This window comes from Vulpes lagopus, chromosome 18, assembly GCF_018345385.1.
Source record: "Vulpes lagopus strain Blue_001 chromosome 18, ASM1834538v1, whole genome shotgun sequence".
Classification (NCBI taxonomy): Eukaryota; Metazoa; Chordata; class Mammalia; order Carnivora; family Canidae; genus Vulpes; species Vulpes lagopus.
In genome coordinates, this window is record NC_054841.1 from 46312447 (window position 1) to 46326264 (window position 13818).

Genomic DNA, 13818 nt, shown 5'->3' on the forward strand with positions numbered 1-13818 from the left:
ACTCTTACCCTTGGCCTGAAACCCAAGGTTTGGGGTGAGACTGACTTGGGTTCAAATCCCAACTCTGCCCTGTTCTAGAAAATTGTTTAGCCTTTCTATTTTCATTTGTCTTGTCCTGAAAAAGGGCCAAGGAAAACCACAACTTGGAGGAACATATGAGTGAGTTCATGTGGACTGTCACAGTCCTGGCTTCTAACCTGTTTGCTCATTGTTTCCTGCAATGAGGTCAAAAGAGACTTCCCAGAATATAAGTGTATTTCTATACTATTTCTAATGTCAAATTTCCATTTTTTAGACTTTGAAGTTAATGACTAAGAAGGCCACCGTGCATGAGGTCAGCTGCCTCCTTTTGCCTGCACTCTGGCGCTAACAACACTGTGTTATGTTCTATCCAAGAGAAAACGTCATCATGGGCCTCATACTTCTACCAGATGCATGGGAGAAAGCTCTCCTTCACACTGCACAGACCCTGTTAGAGGCAGCAGTGGTCTTAGAAGTCACTCCCATCGCTACATTTCATCAAGAAGAAAGTGAGGCACCTCAGGGCCAGTCGTTCTGTGTACAGATGAACAGATGACCCAGGACCAGACCCAGGATCAGGAGGTCTCTTGGGCTTCTGGTCCTCTCATCAGTGCTCTTTCCTCCACATCCTTCAGGCTGCCAGCTGTGCAGGTGTGTGTGCACCAGTGTGTGTGAGACAGAATGTGTGTTAAAGAGTACGAGTGTGACAGTTTGTGACAGAGTATAAGTATGACTGTGTGTGAGAATCTGTGAGCATATGTGTGTGTACAGTGTGTGGAACTATGTGTTCATGAAAGTTTGTGTGTCAGAGTGTGTGAGAGTTTTGTGGGCTGAATATTAGTTTCCCCCCAAATTCATATGTCGAGGTCCTAACCCCCACTAAGATGGTATTAGGATATAGGCTTTTTGGGAGGTAATTAGGTTAGATAAGGTCGTGGGAGTGGAGTCCCCACGATGGGATTAGTGCCCTTAAAGGAGAAGGAAGGACAACAGAGCGCTCTCTCTGCTGTTGAGGACACAGTAAAAAGGCCACTGTCTACAATCCAGGAAGAGAGCTCTCACCAAGAACTGAATCTGCCAGCTCTTTGGTCTTGGATGTCCCAGCCTCCAAAATGGTGAGAATAAAGGTCTGTCATTTAAGCCTTTGGATCTAGGGTTTTGTTATATTTTGTAATGAATGCCTGAGCTAAGACAGAGACAGTGTGTGAGTGTATGAGAGATAAGTATGTAAGAAAGTGTGTGTGTTTATGTGCATATTCGAACCTTTTAAAATAAGTTGAAGATAGCATGCCCTTTTACCCACTAAATACTTTGGTGTGTGTGTTTGTTTGTTTTAAAATATTTACTTATTTATTCATGAGAGACAGAGAGAGGGAGGCAGAGACACAGGCAGAAAGAGAAGCAGGCTCCCCGTGGGGAGCTTAAGGCAGACTTGATCCCAGGATTCCAGAATCACACCCTGAGCCAAAGGCAGACACTCAACCTCTGAGCCACCCAGGCGTCTCATTTGGTGTATATTTATAAAGAGAAAGGGCATTCCTTTACATAACCACAACAGGATACCAACATTAGTAAATTTAACATCAGTATATTACTATGGTTCAATTCACAGATCATATTTACATTTTATCGGGTCCTCCATAAAATAATGCCCTTTAGAGCTTTGTCTCTTTAATTTTGGACACTCCTTGGTTTTGTGTATGTGTGACTCGATGTTGGCATTTTTGGGGAGTATGAGCCAGTTCATTTGATTAAATGTTTATCCATTTGGCTTTGAACATTTGAGTATCTAAATGAATAGTGACAGGCTCTGGTCCCAGGTAAGATGGATTGAGCCCACTTCATCTCTCCCTCGGAATGTGACCATGATTCCCGGACAAATGCACAGAGCAGCCTCTGAAGACTCAGAGAAGTAAATCATAGAACAACATCATAATGTAAAGTACCACTGAATAGGAGGTGAATTTACCATCAGTTAAAAATCTCTGTTCCAAAACAAAACAAAACAAAACAAAACAAAAAAAAACCTCTGTTCCTTCTTCTGCCTGGCCCTGGCTGTAGCACAGTGGCAGAAGTGCACATTAGAGCAGGGCAACTGAAGTCCCAGCTTTGTCATCAGAGAGCCAAAACAGGAAGCTCCAGGGCACTGGGAAACACTGGAGGTGATAGGAAGGGAGGAATTCTAAAAAGCGATCCATAAAGTTGACGTGGGTTTCTTGTCATCAGCATGAAGATACTGAGAGCTGACCAGGGAGACAGAGCATCACCCAGTGCTGGACCACCACCTGGCGACACATATGTGTGTTGAAACACTGCCAAAGTTCTTTGCTGAGTTTTGATTTTTTTTTTTTAATCATAGACTTTATTTTTTGTAGAGAAGTTTTAGGTTTAAAAAAATTGAGCAGATAGGACAGGGAATTAATTCCCTTATATCACCTGTCCTCCCTTCATAGTTTCTCTTGTTAATCATATCTTGCTTTGGTGTGGCACATCTGTTAAAATTGATAAGCTGATATTAAAACATTATTATTAACTAAATATATAGTTTATATTAGGTTTAATTCTTAGTGTGGTACATTCTGTGGGTTTTGGCACAGAATAGTTTCACTGCCCTAAAAATTTCCCCTGTTGCACTTATTCATCCTTCCCCCCTCCCCCTAATTCTTGACAACTGATCTTTTCACTGTTTCCATAATTTCATTTTTTCCAGAATGTCATATAGTTGGAATCATACAGTATATAGCCTCTTTAGATTGGCTTCTTTCATTTAGCAATATTCATGTAAAGTTCTTCTAGTCTTTCCTTGGCTTTAGGGCTCATTTCTTTTTATCACTGAATAATATTCCATTATATGGATGTACCACAGTTTATCCATTCATATTTTCTGAAGTGGCTGTACCATTTTGCATTCTCACTAGCAGTGAAGACTTCTTTTTATTCTACATCTTTCTCAGGATTTTGTATTATCAGTTTTTTTTAAATTTTAGTCATTCTAATGAATGTATAATGGTATCTCCTTGCTATTTTAATTTGCAATTTTTAAATGACATAGATTGGTGAGCACCTTTTCCTATACTGATTTGCTGTATGTGTATCTTCTCTGGTGAGATATTTGTTCATATCTTTTGCCCATTTTTAGATTGATTATTTTCATATTGTCCAGTTTAAGGGTTCTTTGCATATTTTAGATATAAGTCCTTTATTATAATATGTTCTACAAATATTTACTCTCAGTTTGTACCTTGTCTTTTGCAGAGCAAGTAGTTTTTAATTTAATAAAGTCCAATTTATCAATTTCTTTCTTTCATTGTACTTTTGGTATTGTAATTAAAAACTAATTGCTGGGACACCTGAGTGGCTCAGTCGTTGAGTGTCTCCCTTTGGCTCAGGGCATGATTCCAGGTTCTGGGATCGAGTCCCACCTCAGGCTCCGTGGGAAGAGCCTGTTTCTCCCTCTGCCTTTGTTTCTGCCTCTGTGTGTGTGTGTGTGTGTGTGTGTGTGTGTGTGTGTGTGTGATGAATAAATAAATAAAATCTTTAAAAAAAAAACCTTATTGCCAAACTCAGGATACCTAGATTTTATTCTATTTTATTTCCTAGAAATTTTATCATTCTGTATTTTACATTTAGGTCTATGATCCATTTTGAGTTATTTTGTTAAAACTGTGGGCTCTGTATCTACATTCTTCTTTTTCCTCCCCTTTCTAATGCCTTTCTCCTCCTTCTTCCTCTATCCTATTCGCCTTCCTCTTCTTGTTCCCCTTCTTCTCCTTCTTCTTCTTCCCTCCTCCAATTCCTCCTCCTCCTTCTTCTTCTTCTTCTTCTTCTTCTTCTTCTTCTTCTTCTTCTTCTTCTTCTTCTTCTTCTTCTTTTTCTTCTTCTTCCTCTTCTTCTTCTTCTCCTCCTCCTCCTCGTCCTCGTCCTCCTCCTCCTCCTCCTCATGCCCAATTGTTCCAGCACTATGTGTTGAAAAACTATACTTTCTCTATTGAATTGCCCTACAAAAGCTTTGAAAATGGAATTAACATTAGTACTGTAGCATACAAGAGACAAATTGAAATATATGGATTAATATAACCTGATCAAATACTGCTAAAATATAACATCAACATTTTCTGTGGGATTAAAGAAGATCCAGAATTTCGTAACAAAATAAAATGTGTAAGATATATTTCAAAATTCCACAGCATGTGAAGAACTGGGGAAATTTCTGGTGCATGGGTAAAGACAACAGATGACATTACACAGATGCTGGGATTGTCTAACAAAGATTTTGAAAAGCAGCTAATATAAAATTGCTCCAAAAAGCAGTTTTGAAAAAAACAAAAACAAAAAGCAGTTTTGAATGCTCTTCAAATGAACAGAAAAATAGAAAGTCTTAGTAAACAAACAGAAGTTATAAAGAAGACACTAACTTAATAGATTTAATAACAGTAAGGAGACAGAAGAGAAAAGAGACTATAAAATTAAAGATAGATCAAAGAAATTATTAAATCTGAACAACAGAGAGAAAATTTAAGATAAAAAAGAAAAGCCTCATGCGCTTTGGGACCATAACAAAAGGGCCAACACTTGTGTCGTCAGAGCCTAGAAAGAGAGGAGAAAAACTGTGGTGCAGAAAAAAATATTTGAAGAAATAATGGCTGAAAACTTCTTGTGTTTGATGAATGCAAAAACTTACAATTTCAAGAACTGAGCAAAGCCAAACCATGATGAGACCAAAGAAACTCATGCCCAGGCCCATCATAATTGAACTCCTAAATACTAAAGTGAAAGAAAAATCTTAAAATAGCTAGTGAAAAGTGATGTGTCAAATATTGAGACACCTGAGAACTACAAAGGGTAGAAGGAAGTGTGACACATTTTTTAAATGCTAAGAGAAAAATACTGTAAAATCAGCATTTTTTTTAATCCAGTGAAAATGTCCTTTGGAGATGAATAATAACTAACAATATACTCAGTTAAAGGAAAACTAAGAGAAATTATTGCTATCATATCTGAACTAAAAGATTGACATTAAAAATTTCATACAGAAGAGAAATAACAAGATATAGAACTCAGAATTTCAGGAATAAAAGAAGAAATGGTAATGGTAGAGACCTAGGTAAATATAACAAGCTATTCTTCTCCCTTGAGTTCTTTAAAATATGTTTAATGGTTTAAAGCAAAAATATAAATATCTGAGTAGGTCTTCAATGAGTATGCATGTAATATATAAGACAACTATAATGTGAAGGATAGAAGGTAAAGGACACTACATGGTGATACACTTTCTACATTTCATATAAAGTGCTGAGTTTTGGGTTCTAAGTTGATTATGGAAACGTAACCATGTATATTATAATCTGCAGAGGAACCATTAACTTTTATGTAAAAAGTACAGTAAAAAACAGAAAAGTTAAAATGGCATACTAAGAAATATTTAAACAACCCAAAGGAGAAATAGGAAAGGGGAAATGCAAGAATGAAAAACAGAAAATAACTAAAATATATCAGTAATTACATGAAACCCAGATGATTGAAACACACCAATAAAATGAATACTGTTAGAATAGATAAAACACATGACCTGGCTATCTGCTATCTCCAAGAATATTTCTTCAAATCTAGATAAGGTAAAAAGATGAAAGTAGATATGCCACCAAATGCTAATCAAGAGAAAACTAAAATGTTTATATCCATATCTGAAAAAAGTACAATTCAGAGTGAAGAACATTACTAAGGATAAAGAGAGACATTATACAATGCTAAAAATGGTCATTTGACAAGTAGGTGTCAAAATGTTAAATGTGTATGTACCTGAAAACAAAATCTGCAAAATATGTGAAGAAAAACTGAGAGAACTGAAAAAACTAAATCGGCCAACCTACAATTACAGTCAGATATTTCAATAGCCCTTTATTCATAGTTGATAGAACAAGAAGGTACAAATCAGCAAGGTTATGGTACACTTGTACAACACTACTGACCCATTTGATCTGATTGCTACTTCTACAGCACACCACCCAGCAACAGCAGAATATATGTTCTTCTCAGATGGACATGGAAGGGAACATTTACCAAGCCCAATCACATTCTAGACTAGCAAACGAACCTCAATAAAGTTAAGAGGACTGAAGTCTTACAAAGTATGTTCTGTGACCACAGTGGTCACAGTAACATAAAAATAAGGGGAAAATGTCCCCAATTTTTGAAATTAAGCAGCATACTTTTTTTCCCATGATATAGTTGTCTTTATTTTTTAATAAATTAATTTTTTATTGGTGTTCAATTTACCAACATACAGAATAACACCCAGTGCTCATCCCGTCAAGTGCCCCTCTCAGTGCCCGTCACCCATTCACCCCCACCCCCCGCCCTCCTCCCTTTCCACCACCCCTAGTTCGTTTCCCCGAGTTAGGAGTCTTTTTCTTCTCCCTTCCCTTATATTCCCTTTCACTATTATTTATATTCCCCAAATGAATGAAAACATACACTGTTCGTCCTTCTCCGATTGACTTACTTCACTCAGCATAATACCCTCCAGTTCCATCCACGTCGAAGCAAATGGTGGGTATTCGTCATTTCTAATGGCTGAGGAATATTCCATTGTATACATAGACCACATCTTCTTTATCCATCATCTTTCGATGGACACCGAGGCTCCTTCCACAGTGTGGCTATTGTGGACATTGCTGCTAGAAACATCGGGGTGCAGGTGTCCCGGCGTTTCATTGCATCTGAATCTTTGGGGTAAATCCCCAACAGTGCAATTGCTGGGTCATAGGGCAGGTCTATTTTTGACTCTTTGAGGAACCTCCACACAGTTTTCCAGAGTGGAGCAGCATACTTTTAAATAAACCCATGGGTCAAGAGAAAGTTTCAGAAAAATGTAAAAAAAATTTTTTTAACTGAACAAAAATGAAAATGCAACATACTGAAACTTGTAGGACACAGGTAAATTGGTACTTACAGTGAAATTGGTAGCATTGAATGTTTAAACTAGAAAAAGAGAAAAAAATTCAAATCCATAAGTAGAGAAGAGAAATAATTTAAGGCTTGAACTCAATGAAATAGAAAAGAGAATGCAATAGAGAAAATCAATGAAAACAAAAACTGGTTCTTCAAATACTAACACATATATAAACTTCTAGACAGATGGACACAGATTAGCAATGTTGGCGATTGAAGAGGGGGTGTCATTACAGATGACACAGATATTAAAAGGAAAATAAATGGATGATATGGATATCTCTAGGCACAAAAGTTAGACATCTTAGAACAGGATAAAGTTTGGTTCTGGACATGGACATCCCATGCCTTCTTCTTTTGTACTCATATCCCAGATCCCCTCTAGGTAACCAATCTTCCTCACCCCTCCTGCCACATGGTTTGGGTGGATCCCATTCTCTGGTCCAGAACTTGAGCTTTGTTTGACTTAGGTTGGGACAATCCAAGCACTGCATTCACTTGGCTGTCGAGGCTTCTTTGAGGGGAGAGAGGGAATGGGCATCAGAATCCAAGAGAAGGTTGGCATGATAGAGCCCTGCACTGAGGGAGAGCTGGGAGTCCAGAAATGAGTCCAACAAGGGTAAGGCAGAGATAAGAGATGGAGAATCACTATGTCATGTCCTGACACCAATTTGGAGCATTTGAATCTATCCCCCAACTACTCAGTTATATGAATCAATACAGAACTTCCTGTTTCCCTTCACTTTCTTTCTTCTTCTCTCTCTCCACCCCCTTAAGCCCATTAGAATTGAATTTTCAGGGAATAAACACTAGAGTGATGTGGTGGTCTATGCTTCTTTAGGTTTTGTTGAATGCAGAAATCTTTCAGTGTTGGTATGGGAATCCATTATTGTCTACTTTGGGTGGTTAGAGTCTACTAATAATGTGTCCACCGTGGTGACTGATTTCTATTTTCATGGAGAAAAGGTTTCGCAAACTTTTTAAAAAGTACTGTTCATTTCTCATTTTGTTTAAAAATGGGACAAAGATATAGTAACATCTACTAGTAGAGACACTGCAGTTGAAGTGCAATCTTTGGGTTGGCTTGGTCTTTCTGCCTCTTTTCCTGCCTGCTCCTATGTCCTCCATCAAGCACAGTTCTAGAATTTATCATCTAAACTAGGTCATTTTAGAGAATAAAAGAAGACACCCATAATAAATTTATTCTGATGAGAAAGGCTTACAAAGAGACAACTCCAGGCAAAACTGGGACAATGATCACTCTGGTTCTATATGGTAGGAATTGAAAGGAGAACAAAGTATAGTGAAGTCAGAACACACAGGTTCCAGCACCATTTCTAACACCTGCCAGCTGTGGGATCCTCCATAAGTGTCTTAACCTCGACCTGAGCCTCAGATTTCTCCATTAGTGAATTGGAAAGGACAGCAAGTGCTACCTCACTGGAGACTGTGGTAGGATCGTAGTTATGAAAGTCTTTGCCAACCATGAGGCTCAATGTAATGGTGGTTTTTATTATATGAACTAACTGATATAATTAGGTTGACTCAAACAATGTGCTTGCACTTAATTGCACACAATGGATGAGTTCTCAGAAAAAAAGCCCAGTATGAATAAGAGCTTTGTAAACTGCCTCTTATTCAGAAAGCTCAGTGTTAAACAATATTCTCCGAGAAATTCTTCTGTAAACTTCAGAACTTTTTGAAGAATGAACAATCACCCACGCTTACATATTCCAGGTGGGGATGTGCTTTACTCAGAAGCACATTCCCAATGCTCTCAATGTCTATCTCTCCAGCTAGACCTGGGGAGCGAGGGTTTTCACAAATGCTAGGTTATCTGGCCATGATGCAGCCTGGAGGGAAGACTCCAGTGAAAACTTCTTGGGGGCCCAATATGACCATGAAGAAAAAAAACACAACATGCATCCTTGAAAAATAGGGCCCCATCAGTTAATTTATTTCACATTGTGCCCCCATGGTACCAGGCTCCAGTGAGCTAATGTATATAAGACACAGCTGTAGACAAGAAGCAACCTGCACATACTGGTTGCATGACCAGTGCTCAAATAGCCGCACTCAGTTGTTCATTGTCAGGTTTCTAGTACCTTTTATGCATCCGTAGACCTGGTAAATCTAGGCCTGCCCAGCCTCCTGGAGGGACAGTCAGAAAATGCTTCTATTCACATTAGCACAGTGCCAAACTGGTTGCTCCTTCCCCATGTGTGTGCCGCCATCTGGGACAACTTAGCTATTGTCTGTTGGGGCCTTTGAAGCTTGATTATAGGAGAAGGGAAAACATCAGCTACAATAGAGTTGTCTGCCCTGTTTGGGGACACCAGTGCAATCTTTTCTCTCTCTCTCTCTTTTAAAATTCACATATTTTTGATCATCTTCACATAAGGCCAAATATTTGGTAGTGGAACGTCATCTTGAATCCTTTCTCTTGAATGGAATGAGCCCCACATGCGGCTGTTTTCCAGCCTCCTTAAAACCAGTTTTGTGAACATGATCATGATGATAAAAGATTTATTCCAATCCTCTCATTCTATTTTTACTCACTGAATGCCAAAAGGATCTGAAATTTCAAAGCATAAATCAAAGTATAAATGCTGATAACATAGTTTTCCCACTTCCTTAGCTTCATGTCCCCACTCTGCCTCCTTTCTCCTTAGGAAACAGTCATGGTTGTAAATAACATTTGTTGTTTTCAGTGGTAAAACTTTCATGTTATGTAATAGGAAATTAAGTCAAAAAAGTCCTTAAAATGGTATCTTATATTGCATATTAGCATATTCCTGCATAAATGTTGTTGTATTAAAATAGGACCAAATCTGTGCTATACTATGAAGTGAGGGTGGGCATGGCTAAATCACAAAGTCATATCTACTTTGGTAAAATAATAACAGATGTGTGCATGATTCCAATGATATATCCCAAGTAATTAACAGCCATCATTTTCATGAGATAGAGTTTGAGAACACCTTTATTTCAAAGTTCTTTGTCTCCTTCTATCTACTTAATTGGATTTTTGAATTATTTTACAATGAATTTGTGTTACATTTGTAATAAAACACGCTGATAAGTTTAAAAACATTAATGAAAGCCTAACATTACACAAACTTAATTTATACCCAGAAATTGAGTGTCAGGGTAGGGCACAATGAGGGTAACCATGGCAATGTCACAAAACACCAAATAACCCATACACTTAGTGCCTTTTTAGGGCCAGAATTTTGTACATATATTCAAATATCTTTCATATTCAGGTATTGTTAAGTTATGAAATCAGTGTAGCCACTGTAGTGGAGGTTATCGAATGTCCCTCCTCTTCCTTTTCTCTTAGTAATATTTTCTTTCCATTAAGCAGAGTGTGTCCCTTCATTTGTAGGTCTAGGTGTCCAGACACTCTTGAGGAGGGGCATAGCCATCTGAGGGAATTCTGGTCAGGTATGTGAATGGTGGTGGTGAGAGCCATTTCTGAATATGCCCTCTCCTTCCTCCATCTCTTGGTTCTATGTATGGTCTTGGGAGCTGAAGCAATCTCTTACACCCTGAGATATAATCCATGTCACAAGAACTAAGGCAGTTGGGACCTTGATGCTGCTGAGCCACCATATTAGCCCTGAGTTGCCTATGCATGAGCGCTGAAGCAAGAGAGAAACAATAGCAGCTGAACCAGTGTCCTAATTAATAATAGCATAGTATAGTAGTATAATTTTATAATGCATAATAATACATAGTGGGTAGACCCCCTTCTGCTGCTCATCGTTCTTTCTTCCTCCCTTCCTCCCTCCCTTCCTTCTTCCTTCCTTCCTTCCTTCCTTCCTTCCTTCCTTCCTTCCTTCCTTCCTTCCTTCCTTCCTTCCTTCCTTCCTTCTTCCATCCCCTTGCAGGAAATAGCACACCTCACTCCCCAGTCTGAGCAGGTGCAGGGCACTGCTGGGCCTTGGAACACCTGTAGATTCTCAGTTTTCCTGAAACACAGATATAAGTTTCTAACCTAGAAGATACTTGAAGAAAGAGTCTCTTAAAGTTCACTGTACAGAGACATTTCCTTTGTTTTAGCAATTTAATTTGATAAAATTTGGGAAATGAAATGTTAGTAACTGGTTATGACTCTTTTAGGGTCAAAGTTGAATACCTGGTGGTCCGCACGGACCCCATGAGGCTCACTCAACTTGCAAGTGCAAGTGAACAGCACAGATAAGAATACTATGAACACCATACAAAGGAAAAATCAGGGACAAGGAGACAGGACATTGAAGATATAGGAGAGTTCTGGGGAACAAGCAACCCAAGAGGGAAGAAAAGAAAAGGAATCTATCCCAGGGAGTATTATAGGCAAAGGTACAACAATAGGAAGGAGTGTCATACAGTGGAGACCATGACAGTGGGGTCAATTGGCCTGGCTGAGCCAAGATATCATGTGAAGGCAAAGGCTCTGGAAAGGTGAAGACAGGTATTGGGCTATCTTAGACAGAAGATTTTATTTCTTTGACACAAAATGCAGCTCTGTCAAACAGATTTGAGTTGTAATAGAATGTTAGACTATAAAATTACAGGTATGTCTAAGATCCCCAAGACCATATACAGGATAAATTTCACCTACATGGCATCAAAACAGGTAGGTCACACACCTCCCCAACCAGGAAACAAAAGTCGTTAATAAACTGGTTTTCCACAACTTCTCCTTCACAAGACTGTGGCTGGAGTTTCAACTCTTATCTAAGTCCTCCCACATAAATGATGGAATCCAAGTAATTGGGCCAGTATTATCTATTACCATTGTCTCTGCCCTTGTGTTGTGCCAGGTTGCTAAAGGGGTGCCTCACCATTCCAAAAATGGGAGTCCCAGAACTGCTATCCAGAGTCTGCACAGCCATGTGCTATTTGGCCTCACACCAACCCACTAAAGTGGCTCTCTTCTCCCCTATAACAGACTGTGTCCCTTTCTCTTTCCTTATTAGTCCATAAGAAAAGCCTCTTTCTTTTTAAATATTTTATTTATTTGAGAAAGAGAGAGAGAGCACAAGCACTAGGGAGAGACTGAGGGAGAGGGAGAAGCAGGCTCCCAGCTGAGCAGAGAGCAGGGTATGGAGCTCAATCCCAGGATCCCAGGATCATGACCTGAGCTAAAGGCAGACACTTAACTGACTGAACCACCCAGGTGCCCCAAGAGAAGCCTCTTTCTGATCTTTAAATTTCTCTGCTAAAATCATAGGCCAAGTTCTATCTTTTGGACCCTTTTGGTTTTACCAGGCAAGGGAACATTGTTAGTCCTTTCTTGATCTCTCTCCATCTGGTGGAGAAGACAGTTCTTTACCATCCTGCCATAGAGTTTCTACTGCCATTTCAATTCTCACCCCATTTTCCCCTGGTTTTAGTGACCTTTGTGATTTATGTTATGTTGAGTTCCACTGTGTGGATAATTTATTACCCCTGCTTACTCAAAACCACGTTTTGATGTGTGTAATTTTTGCTTTGTTGTCTCCAGTGGTAATGTTTCAAATGGGTAGCCTTGTTAATGCACAGACCACTGGGTCTCTCCCCCAGGGTTTCTGCAGGTCTGGGATGGAGCCCAAGAATGTGCATTTTTAACAAGTTCCTGAGTGGACTGCGGGATCCCATTTTGAAAACTGTTCTAGAGTACACTTGCCCTAATAAAGCCTTTATGCCTTTGTTGTGCTATAGGGACTTCTGTGGTACATTCAGGTATCTTGTGGTTCTTCTGTTGCTGGTTGATTCTTGGACAGCATGTGGAGGGAAGCTGTTGTCACCAAAGTATGGAGAGGAGGGAGATATAGTTGGCATGAGGGGCTCAGGAAGGCCTGACAGGACAGCAATGCCCTTCTCCTCAGAGCACCCCTGTGAGCCCAGGCAGCTGAGTCATTAAATAAAAATCCTTAGGAAACATTGACATTGGATCCCCACTCAATGTTTGTTCTACAAACTTGGAATGCTTGCTCCATCCAGAAACCTCAAAATTACTTTGCCATTAACACCTGTGATGAGTGGCAGGGCTTGCGTCATTAAGATTACCAGAGGAAAACGGCGGCCTCATCTTGATGTTAGGAAGTATTAAGAATTAATGAGGTATCAGTACTCATAGTTTGATAAACTGCAAAGTGCCTTTCCCATACCTCTATTCCCTTTGCTGCCTCTGTCCTCTGGCCCCTTGACATAAGACATTTTAGAAGACCAAATGGCAAGTGTAGGGCTTTAGATGTCACTAGGAGAATGGGAAAGAGTAAAGATTTTGCAATTTTGGCGGAGGGTCATGAAAACATTATGACTTAGTTCATGTATTTTGAGGGATCAGACCGCACAGCACTTGCACTTGCTGGTTACACCAAGTGAGTCAGATTGGATAGAAAGGATAATTTGTTGGAATGGATACATGTCAGTGACACCATGAAAGAAGCTGTTGGTGATCCCTGACAGTGGGAGTTACAGGCAACCTGACGGCTGGTCTCAGGAAAACAGCTGTATTGTAACATTGAGAGCCTGCCTCTAGAATGCTGTGACCTGCCACTGGGAAGCTTTGTGGGTCTGGAAATAGTCACGATATTTGTACATTGCCCGTTAAAGAGCATGTGGCCATTCTCTTGTTCATTATGGATTGCATGTGAAACCCTTCAGAGGTCTTTGTTCCGCTCTGTTATTGGGATGGGGTAGTTTTGATGGATCATGCAATCCATGTTCAGCAGTGTTTCCTTGTATTGTATTTTCTTCAAGTCTTTGGAAGATACATTTCCCATCGTGATTCACTGTAGCTCAAAGCTCTTTATAGGTGCTCTCCAAGGGTATCTTTTCAAAGTTCTTTTAAAGAAGTTGGTAAGTGTTATA